Source organism: Aquarana catesbeiana, linkage group LG12 (genome assembly GCF_042186555.1).
Source record: "Aquarana catesbeiana isolate 2022-GZ linkage group LG12, ASM4218655v1, whole genome shotgun sequence".
NCBI classification, from domain to species: Eukaryota; Metazoa; Chordata; class Amphibia; order Anura; family Ranidae; genus Aquarana; species Aquarana catesbeiana.
In genome coordinates, this window is record NC_133335.1 from 95,013,373 (window position 1) to 95,028,453 (window position 15,081).

Below are 15,081 nucleotides of genomic sequence, written 5' to 3' on the forward strand. Positions count from 1 at the left end.
TCTGCTTGAGCAAAGCAAGTAGAAGAGGATGTCCCAGGTGATCTTCAAGTGTTTGGCTGATTCGCACACCACAAACAAAAATGGTGGCCCAGTGGCTGACTGCGTGGCCTAATGGATAAGGCGTCTGACTTCGGATCAGAAAATTGAGGGTTCGAGTCCCTTCGTGGTCGTTTTCTATGCTGCTTTCCAGTTCCTGTGACCTTTACTTGCAAATTCTTGCTCCTTTTAAATTAAATCGCATCTTTACCCATAACAACTTGCTTCTTGCTAAAGGCTGCTATTTTGCTGAAGCCAAGAGCCCCCAAACAGCAGTAAATCATAAAGTGGAGCTAAACCAATTGATTTAACAGTTTCAAAAAACAGTTAGAATCCTGAAATCCCGGGATTGATAACTGTCACATTTGCTTGTGTTCTCAACCAAACTGTCAAACCATCAAATGGCTGGTGTCATAACTGATCACATGTGCAGCACCATGGCTGTTGCAGTTTAAACAGAAGCAGCTTCATTGGCTGTAAAGGATAGGAGGGTTTAATTGAGCTTTAAGGCTGTCAATAGATGAGCCTCCCCAAGCTCAGCAGTGCCCAAATATGCGTAAAATGGGAGAGCAACTGAGTATGTGCAGAGCAGGGTGAAACAGTGTATTACTGGATTTTCAAGTGTATGGACACCTATTTGTAATGTTTTACATAACTATACATGCAAAACAGGCCAATGTGAAGAGATCTAGCAAGACTTACTTTTCTGACTAAAGTTGCACGTGAAATAAGAGATTTTACAGCATGGCCTAGCAGAGTTTTCAGAAGAATTTGATCTTTATGAAGGATCTGCAAAGTTTTGGGATTCTTTGTTTTTGTTTTCTTGTCAGTGACATGGTAGCATGAAAACACAGTGGAAGTGGTCATTCTAGTTCAAGCTAAATGTGTAAACTTTTTGTCAGAAGTGGGATTTGAACCCACGCCTCCATTTGGAGACCAGAACACCCACACAATGTGAAGAAACGTTTCTTGAGTCTGGCGCCTTAGACCACTCGGCCATCCTGACAAGACATTTCGATATTTTTGGTTGCCTCTAGATATATCATCTACTCGTGGTACTCTGTTGATTTATTACCACTGTCAAGGAGCTGTATTAACACTCTGCACCTAGGCCCTTTTGCAAATGCACTTCATAAAGCATGACCTTGGCACCAAGTCAAACTTTTCAGATCCTTACTACCAAATCTGCTTGAGCAAAGCAAGTAGAAGAAGATGTCCCAGGTGATCTTCAAGTGTTTGGCTGATTCGCACACCACAAACAAAAATGGTGGCCCAGTGGCTGACTGTGTGGCCTAATGGATAAGGCGTCTGACTTCGGATCAGAAGATTGAGGGTTCGAGTCCCTTCATGGTGGTTTTCTATGCTGCTTTCCAGTTCCTGTGACCTTTACTTGCAAATTCTTGCTCCTTTTAAATTAAATCGCATCTTTACCCATAACAACTTGCTTCTTGCTAAAGGCTGCTATTTTGCTGAAGCCAAGAGCCCCCAAACAGCAGTAAATCATAAAGTGGAGCTAAACCAATTGATTTAACAGTTTCAAAAAACAGTTAGAATCCTGAAATCCCGGGATTGATAACTGTCACATTTGCTTGTGTTCTCAACCAAACTGTCAAACCATGAAATGGCTGGTGTCATAACTGATCACATGTGCAGTACCATGGCCGTTGCAGTTTAAACAGAAGCAGCTTCATTGGCTGTAAAGGATAGGAGGGTTTAATTGAGCTTTAAGGCTGTCAATAGATGAGCCTCCCCAAACTCAGCAGTGCCCAAATATGCGTAAAATGGGAGAGCAACTGAGTATGTGCAGAGCAGGGTGAAACAGTGTATTACTGGATTTTCAAGTGTATGGACACCTATTTGTAATGTTTTACATAACTATACATGCAAAACAGGCCAATGTGAAGAGATCTAGCAAGACGTACTTTTCTGACTAAAGTTGCACGTGAAATAAGAGATTTTACAGCATGGCCTAGCAGAGTTTTCAGAAGAATATGATCTTTATGAAGGATCTGCAAAGTTTTGGGATTCTTTGTTTTTGTTTTCTTGTCAGTGACATGGTAGCATGAAAACACAGTGGAAGTGGTCATTCTAGTTCAAGCTAAATGTGTAAACTTTTTGTCAGAAGTGGGATTTGAACCCACGCCTCCATTTGGAGACCTGAACACCCACACAATGTGAAGAAACATTTCTTGAGGCTGGCGCCTTAGACCACTCGGCCACCCTGACAAGACATTTTGATATTTTTGGTTGCCTCTAGATATATCATCTACTCGTGGTACTCTGTTGATCTATTACCACTGTCAAGGAGCTGTATTAACACTCTGCACCTAGGCCCTTTTGCAAATGCACTTCATAAAGCATGACCTTGGCACCAAGTCAAACTTTTCAGATCCTTTCTACCAAATCTGCTTGAGCAAAGCAAGTAGAAGAAGATGTCCCAGGTGATCTTCAAGTGTTTGGCTGATTCGCACACCACAAATAAAAATGGTGGCCCAGTGGCAGACTGCGTGGCCTAATGGATAAGGCGTCTGACTTCGGATCAGAAGATTGAGGGTTCGAGTCCCTTCGTGGTCGTTTTCTATGCTGCTTTCCAGTTCCTGTGACCTTTACTTGCAAATTCTTGCTCCTTTTAAATTAAATCGCAACTTTACCCATAACAACTTGCTTCTTGCTAAAGGCTGCTATTTTGCTGAAGCCCAGAGACCCCAAACAGCAGTAAATCATAAAGTGGAGCTAAACCAATTGATTTAACAGTTTCAAAAAACAGTTAGAATCCTGAAATCCCGGGATTGATAACTGTCACATTTGCTTGTGTTCTCAACCAAACTGTCAAACCATCAAATGGCTGGTGTCATAACTGATCACATGTGCAGTACCATGGCCGTTGCAGTTTAAACAGAAGCAGCTTCATTGGCTGTAAAGGATAGGAGGGTTTAATTGAGCTTTAAGGCTGTCAATAGATGAGCCTCCCCAAACTCAGCAGTGCCCAAATATGCGTAAAATGGGAGAGCAACTGAGTATGTGCAGAGCAGGGTGAAACAGTGTATTACTGGATTTTCAAGTGTATGGACACCTATTTGTAATGTTTTACATAACTATACATGCAAAACAGGCCAATGTGAAGAGATCTAGCAAGACTTACTTTTCTGACTAAAGTTGCACGTGAAATAAGAGATTTTACAGCATGGCCTAGCAGAGTTTTCAGAAGAATTTGATCTTTATGAAGGATCTGCAAAGTTTTGGGATTCTTTGTTTTTGTTTTCTTGTCAGTGACATGGTAGCATGAAAACACAGTGGAAGTGGTCATTCTAGTTCAAGCTAAATGTGTAAACTTTTTGTCAGAAGTGGGATTTGAACCCACGCCTCCATTTGGAGACCAGAACACCCACACAATGTGAAGAAACATTTCTTGAGTCTGGCGCCTTAGACCACTCGGCCACCCTGACAAGACATTTTGATATTTTGGTTGCCTCTAGATATATCATCTACTCGTGGTACTCTGTTGATCTATTACCACTGTCAAGGAGCTGTATTAACACTCTGCACCTAGGCCCTTTTGCAAATGCACTTCATAAAGCATGACCTTGGCACCAAGTCAAACTTTTCAGATCCTTTCTACCAAATCTGCTTGAGCAAAGCAAGTAGAAGAAGATGTCCCAGGTGATCTTCAAGTGTTTGGCTGATTCGCACACCACAAATAAAAATGGTGGCCCAGTGGCAGACTGCGTGGCCTAATGGATAAGGCGTCTGACTTCGGATCAGAAGATTGAGGGTTCGAGTCCCTTCGTGGTTGTTTTCTATGCTGCTTTCCAGTTCCTGTGACCTTTACTTGCAAATTCTTGCTCCTTTTAAATTAAATCGCAACTTTACCCATAACAACTTGCTTCTTGCTAAAGGCTGCTATTTTGCTGAAGCCCAGAGACCCCAAACAGCAGTAAATCATAAAGTGGAGCTAAACCAATTGATTTAACAGTTTCAAAAAACAGTTAGAATCCTGAAATCCCGGGATTGATAACTGTCACATTTGCTTGTGTTCTCAACCAAACTGTCAAACCATCAAATGGCTGGTGTCATAACTGATCACATGTGCAGTACCATGGCCGTTGCAGTTTAAACAGAAGCAGCTTCATTGGCTGTAAAGGATAGGAGGGTTTAATTGAGCTTTAAGGCTGTCAATAGATGAGCCCCCCCAAACTCAGCAGTGCCCAAATATGCGTAAAATGGGAGAGCAACTGAGTATGTGCAGAGCAGGGTGAAACAGTGTATTACTGGATTTTCAAGTGTATGGACACCTATTTGTAATGTTTTACATAACTATACATGCAAAACAGGCCAATGTGAAGAGATCTAGCAAGACTTACTTTTCTGACTAAAGTTGCACGTGAAATAAGAGATTTTACAGCATGGCCTAGCAGAGTTTTCAGAAGAATTTGATCTTTATGAAGGATCTGCAAAGTTTTGGGATTCTTTGTTTTTGTTTTCTTGTCAGTGACATGGTAGCATGAAAACACAGTGGAAGTGGTCATTCTAGTTCAAGCTAAATGTGTAAACTTTTTGTCAGAAGTGGGATTTGAACCCACGCCTCCATTTGGAGACCAGAACACCCACACAATGTGAAGAAACATTTCTTGAGTCTGGTGCCTTAGACCACTCGGCCATCCTGACAAGACATTTTGATATTTTTGGTTGCCTCTAGATATATCATCTACTCGTGGTACTCTGTTGATCTATTACCACTGTCAAGGAGCTGTATTAACACTCTGCACCTAGGCCCTTTTGCAAATGCACTTCATAAAGCATGACCTTGGCACCAAGTCAAACTTTTCAGATCCTTTCTACCAAATCTGCTTGAGCAAAGCAAGTAGAAGAAGATGTCCCAGGTGATCTTCAAGTGTTTGGCTGATTCTCACACCACAAACAAAAATGGTGGCCTGGTGGCAGACTGCGTGGCCTAATGGATAAGGCGTCTGACTTCGGATCAGAAGATTGAGGGTTCAAGTCCCTTCGTGGTCGTTTTCTCTGCTGATTTCCAGTTCCTGTGACCTTTACTTGCAAATTCTTGCTCCTTTTAAATTAAATCGCAACTTTACCCATAACAACTTGCTTCTTGCTAAAGGCTGCTATTTTGCTGAAGCCAAGAGCCCCCAAACAGCAGTAAATCATAAAGTGGAGCTAAACCAATTGATTTAACAGTTTCAAAAAACAGTTAGAATCCTGAAATCCCGGGATTGATAACTGTCACATTTGCTTGTGTTCTCAACCAAACTGTCAAACCATCAAATGGCTGGTGTCATAACTGATCACATGTGCAGCACCATGGCCGTTGCAGTTTAAACAGAAGCAGCTTCATTGGCTGTAAAGGATAGGAGGGTTTAATTGAGCTTTAAGGCTGTCAATAGATGAGCCTCCCCAAACTCAGCAGTGCCCAAATATGCGTAAAATGGGAGAGCAACTGAGTATGTGCAGAGCAGGGTGAAACAGTGTATTACTGGATTTTCAAGTGTATGGACACTTATTTGTAATGTTTTACATAACTATACATGCAAAACAGGCCAATGTGAAGAGATCTAGCAAGACTTACTTTTCTGACTAAAGTTGCACGTGAAATAAGAGATTTTACAGCATGGCCTAGCAGAGTTTTCAGAAGAATTTGATCTTTATGAAGGATCTGCAAAGTTTTGGGATTCTTTGTTTTTGTTTTCTTGTCAGTGACATGGTAGCATGAAAACACAGTGGAAATGGTCATTCTAGTTCAAGCTAAATGTGTAAACTTTTTGTCAGAAACAGGATTTGAACCCATGCCTCCATTTGGAGACCAGAACACCCACACAATGTGAAGAAACATTTCTTGAGTCTGGCGCCTTAGACCACTCGGCCATCCTGACAAGACCTTTTGATGCTTTCGGTTGCCTCTAGAAATATCATCTACTCTTAGTACTCTGTTGATCTATTACCACTGTCAAGGAGCTGTATTAACACTGTGAACCTAGGCCCTTTTGCAAATGCACTTCATAAAGCATGACCTTGGCACCAAGTCAAACTTTTCAGATCCTTTCTACCAAATCTGCTTGAGCAAAGCAAGTAGAAGAAGATGTCCCAGGTGATCTTCAAGTGTTTGGCTGATCCGCACACCACAAACAAAAATGGTGGCCTTGTTGTAGACTGCGTGGGCTAATGGATAAGGCGTCTGACTTCGTATCAGAAGATTGGGGGTTTGAGTCCCTTCGTCGTCGTTTTCTATGCTGCTTTCCAATTCCTGTGACCTTTCCTTGCAAATTCTTGCTCCTTTTAAATTAAATCGCAACTTTACCCATAACAACTTGCTTCTTGCTAAAGGCTGCTATTTTGCTGAAGCCCAGAGCCCCCAAACAGCAGTAAATCATAAAGCGGAGCTAAACCAATTGAATTAACAATGTCAAAAAACAGTTAGAATCCTGAAATCCCGGGACTGATAACTGTCACATTTGCTTGTTTTCTCAACCAAACTGTCAAACCATCAAATGGCTGGTGTCATAACTGATCACATGAGCAGCACCATGGCCGTTGCAGTTTAAACAGAAGCAGCTTCATTGGCTGTAAAGGATAGGAAGGTTTAATTGAGCTTTAAGGCTGTCAATAGATTAGCTTCTCCAAACTCAGCAGTGCCCAAATATGCGTAAAATGGGAGAGCAACTGAGTATGTGCAGAGCAGGGTGAAACAGTGTATTACTGGATTTTCAAGTGTATGGACACTTATTTGTAATGTTTTACATAACTATACATGCAAAACAGGCCAATGTGAAGAGATCTAGCAAGACTTACTTTTCTGACTAAAGTTGCACGTGAAATAAGAGATTTTACAGCATGGCCTAGCAGAGTTTTCAGAAGAATTTGATCTTTGTGAAGGATCTGCAAAGTTTTGGGATTCTTTGTTTTTGTTTTCTTGTCAGTGACATGGTAGCATGAAAACACAGTGGAAGTGGTCATTCTAGTTCAAGCTAAAGGTGTAAACTTTTTGTCAGAAGTGGGATTTGAACCCACGCCTCCATTTGGAGACCAGAACACCCACACAATGTGAAGAAACATTTCTTGAGGCTGGCGCCTTGGACCACTCGGCCATCCTGACAAGACGTTTTGATGGTTTCGGTTGCCTCTAGAAATATTATCTACTCTTAGTACTCTGTTGATCTATTACCACTGTCAAGGAGCTGTATTAACACTCTGCACCTAGGCCCTTTTGCAAATGCACTTCATAAAGCATGACCTTGGCACCAAGTCAAACTTTTCAGATCCTTTCTACCAAATCTGCTTGAGCAAAGCAAGTAGAAGAAGATGTCCCAGGTGATCTTCAAGTGTTTGGCTGATTCGCACACCACAAACAAAAATGGTGGCCCTGCAGCGGACTGCGTGGCCTAATGGATAAGGCGTCTGACTTCGGATCAGAAAATTGAGGGTTTGAGTCCCTTCGTGGTCGTTTTCTATGCTGCTTTTCAGTTCCTGTGACCTTTCCTTGCAAATTCTTACTCCTTTTAAATTAAATCGCAACTTTACCCATAACAACTTGCTTCTTGCTAAAGGCTGCTATTTTGCTGAAGCCCAGAGCCCCCAAACAGCAGTAAATCATAAAGTGGAGCTAAACCAATTGATTTAACAGTTTCAAAAAACAGTTAGAATCCTGAAATCCCGGGATTGATAACTGTCACATTTGCTTGTGTTCTCAACCAAACTGTCAAACCATCAAATGGCTGGTGTCATAACTGATCACATGTGCAGCACCATTGCCGTTGCAGTTTAAACAGAAGCAGCTTCATTGGCTGTAAAGGATAGGAGGGTTTAATTGAGCTTTAAGGCTGTCAATAGATGAGCCTCCCCAAACTCAGCAGTGCCCAAATATGCGTAAAATGGGAGAGCAACTGAGTATGTGCAGAGCAGGGTGAAACAGTGTATTACTGGATTTTCAAGTGTATGGACACTTATTTGTAATGTTTTACATAACTATACATGCAAAACAGGCCAATGTGAAGAGATCTAGCAAGACTTACTTTTCTGACTAAAGTTGCACGTGAAATAAGAGATTTTACAGCATGGCCTAGCAGAGTTTTCAGAAGAATTTGATCTTTATGAAGGATCTGCAAAGTTTTGGGATTCTTTGTTTTTGTTTTCTTGTCAGTGACATGGTAGCATGAAAACACAGTGGAAGTGGTCATTCTAGTTCAAGCTAAATGTGTAAACTTTTTGTCAGAAGTGAGATTTGAACCCACGCCTCCATTTGGAGACAAGAACACCCACACAATGTGAAGAAACATTTCTTGAGTCTGGCGCCTTAGACCACTCGGCCATCCTGACAAGACATTTTGATATTTTTGGTTGCCTCTAGATATATCATCTACTCGTGGTACTCTGTTGATCTATTACCACTGTCAAGGAGCTGTATTAACACTCTTCACCTAGGCCCTTTTGCAAATGCACTTCATAAAGCATGACCTTGGCACCAAGTCAAACTTTTCAGATCCTTTCTACCAAATCTGCTTAAGCAAAGAAAGTAGAAGAAGATGTCCCAGGTGATCTTCAAGTGTTTGGCTGATTCGCACACCACAAACAAGAATGGTGGCCTTGTGAAGACTGCGTGGCCTAATGGATAAGGCGTCTGACTTCGGATCAGAAGATTGAGGGTTCGAGTCCCTTCGTGGTCGTTTTCTATGCTGCTTTCCAGTTCCTGTGACCTTTACTTGCAAATTCTTGCTCCTTTTAAATTAAATCGCAACTTTACCCATAACAACTTGCTTCTTGCTAAAGGCTGCTATTTTGCTGAAGCCAAGAGCCCCCAAACAGCAGTAAATCATAAAGTGGAGCTAAACCAATTGATTTAACAGTTTCAAAAAACAGTTAGAATCCTGAAATCCCGGGATTGATAACTGTCACATTTGCTTGTGTTCTCAACCAAACTGTCAAACCATCAAATGGCTGGTGTCATAACTGATCACATGTGCAGCACCATGGCCGTTGCAGTTTAAACAGAAGCAGCTTCATTGGCTGTAAAGAATAGGAGGTTTTAATTGAGCTTTAAGGCTGTCAATAGATGAGCCTCCCCAAACTCAGCAGTGCCCAAATATGCGTAAAATGGGAAAGCAACTGAGTATGTGCAGAGCAGGGTGAAACAGTGTATTACTGGATTTTCAAGTGTATGGACACCTATTTGTAATGTTTTACATAACTATACATGCAAAACAGGCCAATGTGAAGAGATCTAGCAAGACTTACTTTTCTGACTAAAGTTGCACGTGAAATAAGAGATTTTACAGCATGGCCTAGCAGAGTTTTCAGAAGAATTTGATCTTTATGAAGGATCTGCAAAGTTTTGGGATTCTTTGTTTTTGTTTTCTTGTCAGTGACATGGTAAAATGAAAACACAGTGGAAGTGGTCATTCTAGTTCAAGCTAAATGTGTAAACTTTTTGTCAGAACTGGGATTTGAACCCATGCCTCCATTTGGAGATCAGAACACCCACACAATGTGAAGAAACATTTCTTGAGGCTGGCGCCTTGGACCACTCAGCCATCCTGACAAGACATTTTGGTGATTTCGGTTGCCTCTAGAAATATTATCTACTCTTAGTACTCTGTTGATCTATTACCACTGTCAAGGAGCTGTATTAACACTCTGCACCTAGGCCCTTTTGCAAATGCACTTCATAAAGCATGACCTTGGCACCAAGTCAAACTTTTCAGATCCTTTCTACCAAATCTGCTTGAGCAAAGCAAGTAGAAGAAGATGTCCCAGGTGATCTTCAAGTGTTTGGCTGATTCGAACACCACAAACAAAAATGGTGGCCCAGAGGCAGACTGCGTGGCCTAATGGATAAGGCGTCTGACTTCGGATCAGAAGGTTGAGGGTTCGAGTCCCTTCGTGGTCGTTTTCTATGCTGCTTTCTAGTTCCTGTGACCTTTACTTGCAAATTCTTGCTCCTTTTAAATTAAATCGCAACTTTACCCATAACAACTTGCTTCTTGCTAAAGGCTGCTATTTTGCTGAAGCCCAGAGCCCCCAACACAGTGGAAGTGGTCATTCTAGTTCAAGCTAAATGTGTAAACTTTTTGTCAGAAGTGGGATTTGAACCCACGCCTCCATTTGGAGACCAGAACACCCACACAATGTGAAGAAACATTTCTTGAGTCTGGCGCCTTAGACCACTCGGCCATCCTGACAAGACATTTTTTGTATTCTTTAAGGCTGTCAATAGATGAGCCTCCCCAAACTCAGCAGTGCCCAAATATGCGTAAAATGGGAGAGCAACTGAGTATGTGCAGAGCAGGGTGAAACAGTGTATTACTGGATTTTCAAGTGTATGGACACCTATTTGTAATGTTTTACATAACTATACATGCAAAACAGGCCAATGTGAAGAGATCTAGCAAGACTTACTTTTCTGACTAAAGTTGCACGTGAAATAAGAGATTTTACAGCATGGCCTAGCAGAGTTTTCAGAAGAATTTGATCTTTATGAAGGATCTGCAAAGTTTTGGGATTCTTTGTTTTTGTTTTCTTGTCAGTGACATGTTAGCATGAAAACACAGTGGAAGTGGTAATTCTAGTTCAAGCTAAATGTGTAAACTTTTTGTCAGAAGTGGGATTTGAACCCTCGCCTCCATTTGGAGACCAGAACACCCACACAATGTGAAGAAACATTTCTTGAGTCTGGCGCCTTAGACCACTCGGCCATCCTGACAAGACATTTTGATATTTTTGGTTGCCTCTAGATATATCATCTACTCGTGGTACTCTGTTGATTTATTACCACTGTCAAGGAGCTGTATTAACACTCTGCACCTAGGCCCTTTTGCAAATGCACTTCATAAAGCATGACCTTGGCACCAAGTCAAACTTTTCAGATCCTTACTACCAAATCTGCTTGAGCAAAGCAAGTAGAAGAAGATGTCCCAGGTGATCTTCAAGTGTTTGGCTGATTCGCACACCACAAACAAAAATGGTGGCCCAGTGGCTGACTGCGTGGCCTAATGGATAAGGCGTCTGACTTCGGATCAGAAGATTGAGGGTTCGAGTCCCTTCGTGGTCGTTTTCTATGCTGCTTTCCAGTTCCTGTGACCTTTTCTTGCAAATTCTTGCTCCTTTTAAATTAAATCACATCTTTACCCATAACAACTTGCTTCTTGCTAAAGGCTGCTATTTTGCTGAAGCCAAGAGCCCCCAAACAGCAGTAAATCATAAAGTGGAGCTAAACCAATTGATTTAACAGTTTCAAAAAACAGTTAGAATCCTGAAATCCCGGGATTGATAACTGTCACATTTGCTTGTGTTCTCAACCAAACTGTCAAACCATCAAATGGCTGGTGTCATAACTGATCACATGTGCAGCACCATGGCCGTTGCAGTTTAAACAGAAGCAGCTTCATTGGCTGTAAAGGATAGGAGGGTTTAATTGAGCTTTAAGGCTGTCAATAGATGAGCCTCCCCAAACTCAGCAGTGCCCAAATATGCGTAAAATGGGAGAGCAACTGAGTATGTGCAGAGCAGGGTGAAACAGTGTATTACTGGATTTTCAAGTGTATGGACACCTATTTGTAATGTTTTACATAACTATACATGCAAAACAGGCCAATGTGAAGAGATCTAGCAAGACTTACTTTTCTGACTAAAGTTGCACGTGAAATAAGAGATTTTACAGCATGGCCTAGCAGAGTTTTCAGAAGAATTTGATCTTTATGAAGGATCTGCAAAGTTTTGGGATTCTTTGTTTTTGTTTTCTTGTCAGTGACATGGTAGCATGAAAACACAGTGGAAGTGGTCATTCTAGTTCAAGCTAAATGTGTAAACTTCTTGTCAGAAGTGGGATTTGAACCCACGCCTCCATTTGGAGACCAGAACACCCACACAATGTGAAGAAACATTTCTTGAGTCTGGCGCCTTAGACCACTCGGCCATCCTGACAAGACTTTGTGCTATTCTTGGTTGCCTCTAGATATATCATATACTCGTGGTACTCTGTTGATCTATTACCACTGTCAAGGAGCTGTATTAACACTCTGCACCTAGGCCCTTTTGCAAATGCACTTCATAAAGCATGACCTTGGCACCAAGTCAAACTTTTCAGATCCTTTCTACCAAATCTGCTTGAGCAAAGCAAGTAGAAGAAGATGTCCCAGGTGATCTTCAAGTGTTTGGCTGATTCGCACACCACAAACAAAAATGGTGGCCCAGTGGCAGACTGCGTGGCCTAATGGATAAGGCGTCTGACTTCGGATCAGAAGATTGAGGGTTCGAGTCCCTTCGTGGTGGTTTTCTATGCTGCTTTCCAGTTCCTGTGACCTTTACTTGCAAATTCTTGCTCCTTTTAAATTAAATCGCATCTTTACCCATAACAACTTGCTTCTTGCTAAAGGCTGCTATTTTGCTGAAGCCAAGAGCCCCCAAACAGCAGTAAATCATAAAGTGGAGCTAAACCAATTGATTTAACAGTTTCAAAAAACAGTTAGAATCCTGAAATCCCGGGATTGATAACTGTCACATTTGCTTGTGTTCTCAACCAAACTGTCAAACCATCAAATGGCTGGTGTCATAACTGATCACATGTGCAGCACCATGGCCGTTGCAGTTTAAACAGAAGCAGCTTCATTGGCTGTAAAGGATAGGAGGGTTTAATTGAGCTTTAAGGCTGTCAATAGATGAGCCTCCCCAAACTCAGCAGTGCCCAAATATGCGTAAAATGGGAGAGCAACTGAGTATGTGCAGAGCAGGGTGAAACAGTGTATTACTGGATTTTCAAGTGTATGGACACCTATTTGTAATGTTTTACATAACTATACATGCAAAACAGGCCAATGTGAAGAGATCTAGCAAGACTTACTTTTCTGACTAAAGTTGCACGTGAAATAAGAGATTTTACAGCATGGCCTAGCAGAGTTTTCAGAAGAATTTGATCTTTATGAAGGATCTGCAAAGTTTTGGGATTCTTTGTTTTTGTTTTCTTGTCAGTGACATGGTAGCATGAAAACACAGTGGAAGTGGTCATTCTAGTTCAAGCTAAATGTGTAAACTTTTTGTCAGAAGTGGGATTTGAACCCACGCCTCCATTTGGAGACCAGAACACCCACACAATGTGAAGAAACATTTCTTGAGTCTGGCGCCTTAGACCACTCGGCCATCCTGACAAGACATTTCAATATTTTTGGTTGCCTCTAGATATATCATCTACTCGTGGTACTCTGTTGATTTATTACCACTGTCAAGGAGCTGTATTAACACTCTGCACCTAGGCCCTTTTGCAAATGCACTTCATAAAGCATGACCTTGGCACCAAGTCAAACTTTTCAGATCCTTACTACCAAATCTGCTTGAGCAAAGCAAGTAGAAGAGGATGTCCCAGGTGATCTTCAAGTGTTTGGCTGATTCGCACACCACAAACAAAAATGGTGGCCCAGTGGCTGACTGCGTGGCCTAATGGATAAGGCGTCTGACTTCGGATCAGAAAATTGAGGGTTCGAGTCCCTTCGTGGTCGTTTTCTATGCTGCTTTCCAGTTCCTGTGACCTTTACTTGCAAATTCTTGCTCCTTTTAAATTAAATCGCATCTTTACCCATAACAACTTGCTTCTTGCTAAAGGCTGCTATTTTGCTGAAGCCAAGAGCCCCCAAACAGCAGTAAATCATAAAGTGGAGCTAAACCAATTGATTTAACAGTTTCAAAAAACAGTTAGAATCCTGAAATCCCGGGATTGATAACTGTCACATTTGCTTGTGTTCTCAACCAAACTGTCAAACCATCAAATGGCTGGTGTCATAACTGATCACATGTGCAGCACCATGGCCGTTGCAGTTTAAACAGAAGCAGCTTCATTGGCTGTAAAGGATAGGAGGGTTTAATTGAGCTTTAAGGCTGTCAATAGATGAGCCTCCCCAAACTCAGCAGTGCCCAAATATGCGTAAAATGGGAGAGCAACTGAGTATGTGCAGAGCAGGGTGAAACAGTGTATTACTGGATTTTCAAGTGTATGGACACCTATTTGTAATGTTTTACATAACTATACATGCAAAACAGGCCAATGTGAAGAGATCTAGCAAGACTTACTTTTCTGACTAAAGTTGCACGTGAAATAAGAGATTTTACAGCATGGCCTAGCAGAGTTTTCAGAAGAATTTGATCTTTATGAAGGATCTGCAAAGTTTTGGGATTCTTTGTTTTTGTTTTCTTGTCAGTGACATGGTAGCATGAAAACACAGTGGAAGTGGTCATTCTAGTTCAAGCTAAATGTGTAAAGTTTTTGTCAGAAGTGGGATTTGAACCCACGCCTCCATTTGGAGACCAGAACACCCACACAATGTGAAGAAACATTTCTTGAGTCTGGCGCCTTAGACCACTCGGCCATCCTGACAAGACATTTCGATATTTTTGGTTGCCTCTAGATATATCATCTACTCGTGGTACTCTGTTGATTTATTACCACTGTCAAGGAGCTGTATTAACACTCTGCACCTAGGCCCTTTTGCAAATGCACTTCATAAAGCATGACCTTGGCACCAAGTCAAACTTTTCAGATCCTTTCTACCAAATCTGCTTGAGCAAAGCAAGTAGAAGAGGATGTCCCAGGTGATCTTCAAGTGTTTGGCTGATTCGCACACCACAAACAAAAATGGTGGCCCAGTGGCTGACTGCGTGGCCTAATGGATAAGGCGTCTGACTTCGGATCAGAAAATTGAGGGTTCGAGTCCCTTTGTGGTCGTTTTCTATGCTGCTTTCCAGTTCCTGTGACCTTTACTTGCAAATTCTTGCTCCTTTTAAATTAAATCGCATCTTTACCCATAACAACTTGCTTCTTGCTAAAGGCTGCTATTTTGCTGAAGCCAAGAGCCCCCAAACAGCAGTAAATCATAAAGTGGAGCTAAACCAATTGATTTAACAGTTTCAAAAAACAGTTAGAATCCTGAAATCCCGGGATTGATAACTGTCACATTTGCTTGTGTTCTCAACCAAACTGTCAAACCATCAAATGGCTGGTGTCATAACTGATCACATGTGCAGCACCATGGCCGTTGCAGTTTAAACAGAAGCAGC

The 15,081-nt window shown here is 41.7% G+C and overlaps 24 non-coding genes across 24 annotated transcripts; 12 read left to right on the forward strand and 12 right to left on the reverse strand.

The window, feature by feature from the left end:
• Positions 1-97: 97 nt before the first annotated feature.
• On the forward strand, positions 98-170 carry TRNAR-UCG (transfer RNA arginine (anticodon UCG)). Its single transcript has one exon. It is a non-coding gene; the product is annotated as a tRNA-Arg (tRNA).
• Positions 171-932: 762 nt separating this feature from the next.
• TRNAL-CAA (transfer RNA leucine (anticodon CAA)) lies at positions 933-1,042 on the reverse strand. The gene is made up of 2 exons: positions 1,005-1,042; positions 933-978 (listed from the first exon to the last, which is right to left on the reverse strand). It is a non-coding gene; the product is annotated as a tRNA-Leu (tRNA).
• Positions 1,043-1,317: 275 nt separating this feature from the next.
• Positions 1,318-1,390, forward strand: TRNAR-UCG (transfer RNA arginine (anticodon UCG)). The gene has a single exon. It is a non-coding gene; the product is annotated as a tRNA-Arg (tRNA).
• A 762-nt stretch (positions 1,391-2,152) lies between these two features.
• On the reverse strand, positions 2,153-2,262 carry TRNAL-CAA (transfer RNA leucine (anticodon CAA)). Its single transcript has 2 exons — positions 2,225-2,262; positions 2,153-2,187 (listed from the first exon to the last, which is right to left on the reverse strand). It is a non-coding gene; the product is annotated as a tRNA-Leu (tRNA).
• Positions 2,263-2,537: 275 nt separating this feature from the next.
• On the forward strand, positions 2,538-2,610 carry TRNAR-UCG (transfer RNA arginine (anticodon UCG)). Its single transcript has one exon. It is a non-coding gene; the product is annotated as a tRNA-Arg (tRNA).
• A 762-nt stretch (positions 2,611-3,372) lies between these two features.
• On the reverse strand, positions 3,373-3,482 carry TRNAL-CAA (transfer RNA leucine (anticodon CAA)). Its single transcript has 2 exons — positions 3,445-3,482; positions 3,373-3,418 (listed from the first exon to the last, which is right to left on the reverse strand). It is a non-coding gene; the product is annotated as a tRNA-Leu (tRNA).
• Positions 3,483-3,756: 274 nt separating this feature from the next.
• TRNAR-UCG (transfer RNA arginine (anticodon UCG)) lies at positions 3,757-3,829 on the forward strand. The gene has a single exon. It is a non-coding gene; the product is annotated as a tRNA-Arg (tRNA).
• Positions 3,830-4,591: 762 nt separating this feature from the next.
• TRNAL-CAA (transfer RNA leucine (anticodon CAA)) lies at positions 4,592-4,701 on the reverse strand. The gene is made up of 2 exons: positions 4,664-4,701; positions 4,592-4,637 (listed from the first exon to the last, which is right to left on the reverse strand). It is a non-coding gene; the product is annotated as a tRNA-Leu (tRNA).
• A 275-nt stretch (positions 4,702-4,976) lies between these two features.
• On the forward strand, positions 4,977-5,049 carry TRNAR-UCG (transfer RNA arginine (anticodon UCG)). Its single transcript has one exon. It is a non-coding gene; the product is annotated as a tRNA-Arg (tRNA).
• Positions 5,050-5,811: 762 nt separating this feature from the next.
• Positions 5,812-5,921, reverse strand: TRNAL-CAA (transfer RNA leucine (anticodon CAA)). The gene is made up of 2 exons: positions 5,884-5,921; positions 5,812-5,857 (listed from the first exon to the last, which is right to left on the reverse strand). It is a non-coding gene; the product is annotated as a tRNA-Leu (tRNA).
• Positions 5,922-7,031: 1,110 nt separating this feature from the next.
• TRNAL-CAA (transfer RNA leucine (anticodon CAA)) lies at positions 7,032-7,141 on the reverse strand. Its single transcript has 2 exons — positions 7,104-7,141; positions 7,032-7,077 (listed from the first exon to the last, which is right to left on the reverse strand). It is a non-coding gene; the product is annotated as a tRNA-Leu (tRNA).
• A 275-nt stretch (positions 7,142-7,416) lies between these two features.
• On the forward strand, positions 7,417-7,489 carry TRNAR-UCG (transfer RNA arginine (anticodon UCG)). The gene has a single exon. It is a non-coding gene; the product is annotated as a tRNA-Arg (tRNA).
• A 762-nt stretch (positions 7,490-8,251) lies between these two features.
• Positions 8,252-8,361, reverse strand: TRNAL-CAA (transfer RNA leucine (anticodon CAA)). The gene is made up of 2 exons: positions 8,324-8,361; positions 8,252-8,297 (listed from the first exon to the last, which is right to left on the reverse strand). It is a non-coding gene; the product is annotated as a tRNA-Leu (tRNA).
• Positions 8,362-8,635: 274 nt separating this feature from the next.
• On the forward strand, positions 8,636-8,708 carry TRNAR-UCG (transfer RNA arginine (anticodon UCG)). Its single transcript has one exon. It is a non-coding gene; the product is annotated as a tRNA-Arg (tRNA).
• A 1,147-nt stretch (positions 8,709-9,855) lies between these two features.
• TRNAR-UCG (transfer RNA arginine (anticodon UCG)) lies at positions 9,856-9,928 on the forward strand. Its single transcript has one exon. It is a non-coding gene; the product is annotated as a tRNA-Arg (tRNA).
• Positions 9,929-10,110: 182 nt separating this feature from the next.
• TRNAL-CAA (transfer RNA leucine (anticodon CAA)) lies at positions 10,111-10,220 on the reverse strand. The gene is made up of 2 exons: positions 10,183-10,220; positions 10,111-10,156 (listed from the first exon to the last, which is right to left on the reverse strand). It is a non-coding gene; the product is annotated as a tRNA-Leu (tRNA).
• A 411-nt stretch (positions 10,221-10,631) lies between these two features.
• TRNAL-CAA (transfer RNA leucine (anticodon CAA)) lies at positions 10,632-10,741 on the reverse strand. The gene is made up of 2 exons: positions 10,704-10,741; positions 10,632-10,677 (listed from the first exon to the last, which is right to left on the reverse strand). It is a non-coding gene; the product is annotated as a tRNA-Leu (tRNA).
• A 275-nt stretch (positions 10,742-11,016) lies between these two features.
• TRNAR-UCG (transfer RNA arginine (anticodon UCG)) lies at positions 11,017-11,089 on the forward strand. Its single transcript has one exon. It is a non-coding gene; the product is annotated as a tRNA-Arg (tRNA).
• Positions 11,090-11,851: 762 nt separating this feature from the next.
• Positions 11,852-11,961, reverse strand: TRNAL-CAA (transfer RNA leucine (anticodon CAA)). Its single transcript has 2 exons — positions 11,924-11,961; positions 11,852-11,897 (listed from the first exon to the last, which is right to left on the reverse strand). It is a non-coding gene; the product is annotated as a tRNA-Leu (tRNA).
• Positions 11,962-12,236: 275 nt separating this feature from the next.
• TRNAR-UCG (transfer RNA arginine (anticodon UCG)) lies at positions 12,237-12,309 on the forward strand. The gene has a single exon. It is a non-coding gene; the product is annotated as a tRNA-Arg (tRNA).
• Positions 12,310-13,071: 762 nt separating this feature from the next.
• Positions 13,072-13,181, reverse strand: TRNAL-CAA (transfer RNA leucine (anticodon CAA)). Its single transcript has 2 exons — positions 13,144-13,181; positions 13,072-13,117 (listed from the first exon to the last, which is right to left on the reverse strand). It is a non-coding gene; the product is annotated as a tRNA-Leu (tRNA).
• A 275-nt stretch (positions 13,182-13,456) lies between these two features.
• On the forward strand, positions 13,457-13,529 carry TRNAR-UCG (transfer RNA arginine (anticodon UCG)). The gene has a single exon. It is a non-coding gene; the product is annotated as a tRNA-Arg (tRNA).
• A 762-nt stretch (positions 13,530-14,291) lies between these two features.
• On the reverse strand, positions 14,292-14,401 carry TRNAL-CAA (transfer RNA leucine (anticodon CAA)). Its single transcript has 2 exons — positions 14,364-14,401; positions 14,292-14,337 (listed from the first exon to the last, which is right to left on the reverse strand). It is a non-coding gene; the product is annotated as a tRNA-Leu (tRNA).
• A 275-nt stretch (positions 14,402-14,676) lies between these two features.
• TRNAR-UCG (transfer RNA arginine (anticodon UCG)) lies at positions 14,677-14,749 on the forward strand. Its single transcript has one exon. It is a non-coding gene; the product is annotated as a tRNA-Arg (tRNA).
• The last annotated feature ends 332 nt before the right edge of the window (positions 14,750-15,081 follow it).